We start from the raw sequence: 6,000 nt of genomic DNA, 5'->3' as shown, positions 1-6,000 counted from the left end.
TGTGTGTGTGTGTGTGTGTGTGCTCATCAACCCAGAACCGTTCTGACCCCGTGTTTGGAGACTTTTATGGGACCCTTCATCAAAGCCCAACTGACTTTTGAGACATGGTCTTATTAGCCCAGGCTGGCCCAGAATTTGTAATCCCACATCCTCAGCATTCCAAGAGTGGGGGTTTCCAGTGTGAGCCACCATACCTGGCCTGACTGTTTATCTCCACCTCCTCACCTCTCCCCAGGGCACATGGGCTGGAGCTGAACATTGCAAGCATGGAATTGTGGCTTGGTCTTGCTGATGACTAACCTTAATCCAGAAGCCCACCAAAAGTCACCTCATTCAAACAAATGGTACTCAGGTGGCAATGAAAATTTCCAAGTGATTTAGGAGCTCTGTGCCAACAACTGGGTGGCAGGTACCAAATATGCATTTCCTGATATAGCACAGTCCCTCAGACAAGACACTAGAAGCCATTCTTAACATTTTACTCCAAAAAGACTAGTTTCTTGAATGTAATGTTAGTGTGTCCTTGTTTATTACAGTAAATTAATTGTATGAAAGAATGGGTTTCATTATGACTTTCTGCTTTATTTGTTAACGCTGTGTACCGGTTGTGTATGGGTTTGTGCATGTGGGTGCAGGTGTCCATAGAGGCCACAGGAGGGCCTCACATCCCCCTGGAGCTGGAGCTAAAGCTGGTCATGAGTCACCTGGCGTGGGTGCTGGGAACTGAACCCAGGCTCTCTGTAAAAGCAGTACACGTCCTTTGGTTACTGAACCACCTGCCCCCCCCCCACACACACACACTTGTTATGTGTATGACACACTTCGATCATAGTCACCTCCTCTGTCACCGTGTCCTCTCCTCTCCCTACCAGAGTTCCTCTTCCACTTCCCCAAAAGTCTGTCCGATGCTGTTGTGTCTCCAAAGGGATTTTGTCCAAGTCATTAGTGCTTTTTGTTGAAGGTGCTGGGGTTGGTGACAGCTGGTAAGGGACTGTACCTCTAGCTTTTAGTTTCCTTTGTCACAGCTGCTTTCAAGATAGTCAAGGAGTCGGTCATCTGGAAACATCGGTCATTTGGAAACACTGCTAAGGTTAGTCTCATTGTTCCCCAGGCTGCTGACTGGAGTGTGCCTAGCACACTCACTTAAACTATACCAAGGTACCACAGGGTAGGCAGGTAGCAAAGATTCTCGGGCTTCTTCCAAGCTGGAGGTCACCAGGGAGAGGAGTTGGTGAGGGGCAGGATAGAGCAGTGTAAGGAAGACTGGTGTCTAGTTAAGTCTGACAGGGAGGCTGGGTTCTCACCTTTGGGCTTCCCAACACAGATAACATTGCCCAGATGGACACCCACCTTGTAGCCCAGGGCCTCTTACCAGGCCCCACAAGCTCTGGCTCCTAATGTCTTGGTGTCATCTTGAGACCTGGAGGATAGGAAAAAGGGAAACACACCCTAGTCGCCCTGGGGGTGGGGGTGGGACTTGAAGGCCACAGCAGAAGTGGAAAGAGGATAAAGTAGAGGCTTTCTGTTAAATGATGCCATTGAAGAAGGGTTTGGTGCACAATGTGAAAAGTTTGGGCATCTGCAGCTGAAGAAAATTGAGATTTAGATGTGTGGATGCTATGGAAGCTTCAGAGGAAGGCAGTATCCATCCCGAGGAAGATGCAGCAATAAGGCAGATCCTGGGGGAAGCCAGAGGGCTCCGTGCATCAAGGCTCAGCCAGGGAGTTCAGCCCTAAGTTCAGTCCCAGGGACTGGGTAGAAGTTTCTTCTACGTGGTAGAAGAAAAAACCCCTACAAATGTCCTTTGACCTCCACATGCACTGCACACGGTGGCACGTTCCCTTCCAACACACACACACACACACACACACACACACACACACACACACACACACACCGCCAAATTTCATTTCAAGGGTTCCCTTTGACAGTACATATAATAAAGTTGGAATGATACTGAGATTAACATGACCCTGTTCAAGGATGACACCCACATTTGTGCAGCATCCCATATATGTGTGTATGTGTGTGTGTGTGTGTGTGTGTGTGTGTGTGTGTGTGTGTATTATAATACATATATAATTTAGCTCTGAAAAAAGAAAGTCAGGAGCCTCATACATGGGCTACCAAATTTGCTCTGGCCTTTTTGTTGTTGTTGGGGTAAGGGATTGAGATAGGGTCTCAACACTGTAGCTCAGGCTAGCTTTGAACTCACTTTGATCCTCCTGCCTCAGTCCTGTAAATGATGGGCTTTAGCTCTAAAAATAATTGTTGGGGTTTTTTTGTTGTTGTTGTTTCTTTTTGAGACAGGGTCTCATGTAGCTCAGGCTGCTACCCGACTACTATGTAAGAAAGACTTTGATATTATGACCCTGCTGTTTCAACCTCCTGAGTGCTGGGATTACAGGACTGTGCCATCATGCCTTGGTGCTGGGATGGAACCCAGGGGTTCATAAGCTGGACAATCACTGCCAACTGAGCTATATCTGGACTCCTTTTTACTATTGTATATGTGGAGTAAGACTATGACAGAGGGGGGCAGTGTGGCAAGACCATGGCACTGGGGGGGGGATGGGGGGGCAGTATGTATGCAGAGGTCAGAGCACAGCTCTATGGTGTGGATTCTATCCTCCAACCTTTATGTGGATTCTGTATATCAAACTCAGGCTTGGGTCGCAGCAGCAGCAGCAGCAGCAGCAGCAGCAAGCACCTTTATCCACGGAACCATGTGGTGCCCTGCCCTGGACTTAACCACATTATTCCATAAGCTTCTTTCTTAAGCAACTGTGTGCTGGTTCTTTCTTTTGGCATGAACTTAGACTCTAATAAAAAGGAACGGGTTAGCCATTGCCACAAAAAACGCGGTGGAACAAACCGTTCTGAAATGTAGGGGTTAGAACAAGAATCTTTGTTGGTCTTCAGCTGGCTATGTTAGTGACGCCACAATGCTGGCTGGTTTCCAACTCCCTGCAGCCCAGTTCCACCATTGCTGACTCCACCATCCAGGCTGGAGAGGCAGCAGGAACCCGAGAGAGGCTCTTCAGTGACAGCAGAGAGCAGTACGAAGTCAGGAAGCCTCTGCACATGCTCACTTTGTTCTTCCTGGCATAGGCCAAAGCAAGCCACTGGGTGAAGCCCAAAGTCAGGGGACAGGAAAAGACGACCCAGCCACAGTGAGACTGGATGCTGGGAAGTGCTGGAAACCGGGGCCGGGAACCTGTGTGAAGAGCCCTGGTTTGGAAACTACATAACCTGGGCTCATTCCTCTCGTGTTCACCATAGTGACAGGAAGTGCCTTCTGGACTGAGTTCTCTATGGGGTCAGAAACCCTGACAGGGCAAGAACCGTATCTCCTTCCTCTTCAAGTCTCTTCCCTTACCCCCAGGGCTTAGTACCAAGCCCTGCCTCACAAATGACTTGGGAATATTCCTGAGTGCAGTTCAGTCTGTTCCTTCAGCTTCCCCATGTGACTCGTGAAATACAGACCAGCTTATTGAAGGTTATCACGTTCCGTTCAGTACTTCCTCCATAAACTATAAAGAGACTGTGCCCTTTAGAGCTGAGGTCTGTGTCCAGAAGTGCCTGACACCAAACTCTGAATCTATTGCCTCCCAGGGGAATTCCAGAAGGAAGGGCTAAAGAAGAAAACAGGCTAATGACATCTATTTCCACAAACGCAGCATTCAGGAGGCTGAGGAAGAAGATCAGGAGTTCGAGACCAGTCTGGGCTGCCTAGTGGGTTCAAGAATAGTTTGGGCTACATAGTGAGACAGGGTCTCATCTCTCTTGGGAGCCCCCCCAAAATATTCTCTCATCACCTGAAATGCCCTAAGAAGGCCGTCTAAAGGCGCAAATCTACTCTGCGGCCCGCTTAGGTAAGGAGAACTCCAGGTATGATGAGTTTGCCTATCAACATGGCACCGCTCCTTTCAAGGCTCCTTGGGGCACCCATCGGGCCAAGGCAAGGCTCGTTCGTACCTACCAGACATTCTACTGCACCTGCGGCCTTCCTAGGAGACATTCTAAAGGGAAACCACTGAAGGAGGATTCCGATGAGCCCTCAAGCGGGCCACCGCTACCAGGCTCAGGCCACGCGGGTGGGAAGGGTACCCTAGGCGGTAACTTGTGACAGTTACTCCCTAGTCCCTAGTCATTCAGTGTCGAGCTAATTCAGGGTTAGGCTGAGAGAGGGACGGGACAGTGAGAGTGTCATAAGGTGTCTTGATTATAATGTATGTGGATTATTTTAGATCTTGTTATAAAAACTAACGGCCCCTGGCCTCCAGGCCCTTGGTGGTGGATTTTTAAAATGAGGGAGAGATTAAAAAAAAAAAATCTACTTCTAAGTAATGTAGGGGTTGGGAAGTAAGGCTAGATCAGCAGAGTGTGTATGAGGTGAGATCAAGCATCATGCGTTTTTGTTTGTTTTTGGTTTTTTTTTTTTTCATTATTTGTTTTGGTTTTGAGACAGAGATTCTCTGTATAGCCCTGGCTGTCCTGGAACTCACTTTTTAGAACAGGCTGGCTTTGAACTCACAGAGTTCCGCCTGCCTCTGCCTCCTGAGTGCTGGGATTAAAGGTGTGCCCTACCACTGCCCAGGTCAAAATAATAGTTTATGTGTCTTTAATTTGTAATACTTCTTCTGAGCCATTAACTGTGCCACCAAAACACTCAGACCCAATCCGTCTGCAGCCATGGAGGATGGTTCACTTCTACTGAGAGAACTATTTGTAGCACGGATCTTAAAAGGTCTTATTAATAAAAACAAACCTAGTGCCAGTTATTGGGGTGGATGCTGGAAGATCAGAGAAGCAGAACAAGCCACAGCCAACCTCACCAACTCCTCAGCTGATCCTGTTTCCTCAAACTAGAAAGCTCTGTGTCCTCATCTGAATGGCTCTCAGCTGAATTGCTGCTAGAAGCCTAAAAGCTTAACCAGCTAAAAGCTTCTAGTTTCTGATCTTCACGCCTTAAATACCTTTCTGCTTTCTGCCCTCACTTCCTGGGATTAAAGGCTGGCTTTCTGGGACTAAAGGCGTGTGTCACCATGCCTGCCTGTTTCCAATGTGGCCTTGAACTCACAGAGATCCAGACAGATCTCTGCCTCTGGAATGCTAGGATTAAAGGCATGAGTGCCACCATTTTCTAGCCTATGTATCTAGTGGCTGTTCTGTTCTCTGACCCCAGATAAGTTTATTAGGGTGCACAATATTTTGGGGAACACAATACCACCACAACTATTGACCTGGTAACCCCCAAATAGGATGAGGGCACCCTGGAAGCAGACTGTGTCCTTGGCCTTTAGAGGCTAAAGTCCAGGTGAGTTGGACCAAAGCTCTCAGGCCGTTAGAGCTTGGGGTTGGGGATGGCTGAGAGTACAAGCATTTGCTGGGCAAGCCTGGCCTAAGTTCCATCCCCACATAAAGGTGGGAAGAGAGAAAAGACTATATAAAATCATCTACAGACCTCCACACACAAAATAAGTAAATTGGGGTAGGGAGAGGCTTATTATCCAGCTACTCTGGGTACTCTTTTTTTATTATTATGTTTTTAATTATTTAAAAGTAACTTTTACATTTAAATATAATTTATCATATTCTTTCCCTTCCCCAAGTCGTTCCAGATCCTCTCCCCCTCCCAACTTCAAGTTGTTTCTCAAAAAAAAAAAAAAAAAAAAAAAAAACACCCAATACTACAATAAAACAACTCCCAAAAATAAAAATAAAACTGTAACCAAATAAAAGCAACTAAAAAACTGTGGAGTCCATTATATATTGGTCAACTACTCCTGAACATGAGGCCTGCCCTAGAGTGGTTGATATACCCAGTGTCACTCCATTGGAGAAAACTGATTTTCCCTCTCCCAGCTAGTATAAATGACAGTTCAGTTGTTAGTTAACCTTAACCCCAGTGGCTAGGTTTTCATTCATTTTTTTAAATTTGTTTTTATTTTATGTCCATTGGTGTTTTGCCTGCATGCATGTCTGTGTGATGGTGTC

At 46.9% G+C, this 6,000-nt stretch overlaps 1 protein-coding gene and 1 pseudogene across 1 annotated transcript in view; both read left to right on the top strand.

Moving 5' to 3' along the window:
• The first annotated feature begins 235 nt into the window (after positions 1-235).
• The window catches only part of Plekhm1 (pleckstrin homology and RUN domain containing M1), a 60,891-nt gene continuing 55,126 nt past the window's right edge, over positions 236-6,000 (top strand). Inside the window, exons 1-2 of the mRNA XM_076543486.1 lie at positions 236-409; positions 1,026-1,090. The gene's annotated coding sequence lies outside the window, so the exon portion shown is untranslated. The remainder of the gene's footprint in view (positions 410-1,025; positions 1,091-6,000) is intronic.
• On the top strand, positions 1,918-2,018 carry LOC121831875 (U6 spliceosomal RNA; annotated as a pseudogene).

Source organism: Peromyscus maniculatus, chromosome 8 (assembly GCF_049852395.1).
Source record: "Peromyscus maniculatus bairdii isolate BWxNUB_F1_BW_parent chromosome 8, HU_Pman_BW_mat_3.1, whole genome shotgun sequence".
Taxonomy (NCBI): domain Eukaryota; kingdom Metazoa; phylum Chordata; class Mammalia; order Rodentia; family Cricetidae; genus Peromyscus; species Peromyscus maniculatus.
The sequence above is the reverse complement of the archived record's forward strand: the minus strand, read 5'-3'. Positions and strand labels throughout refer to the sequence as shown.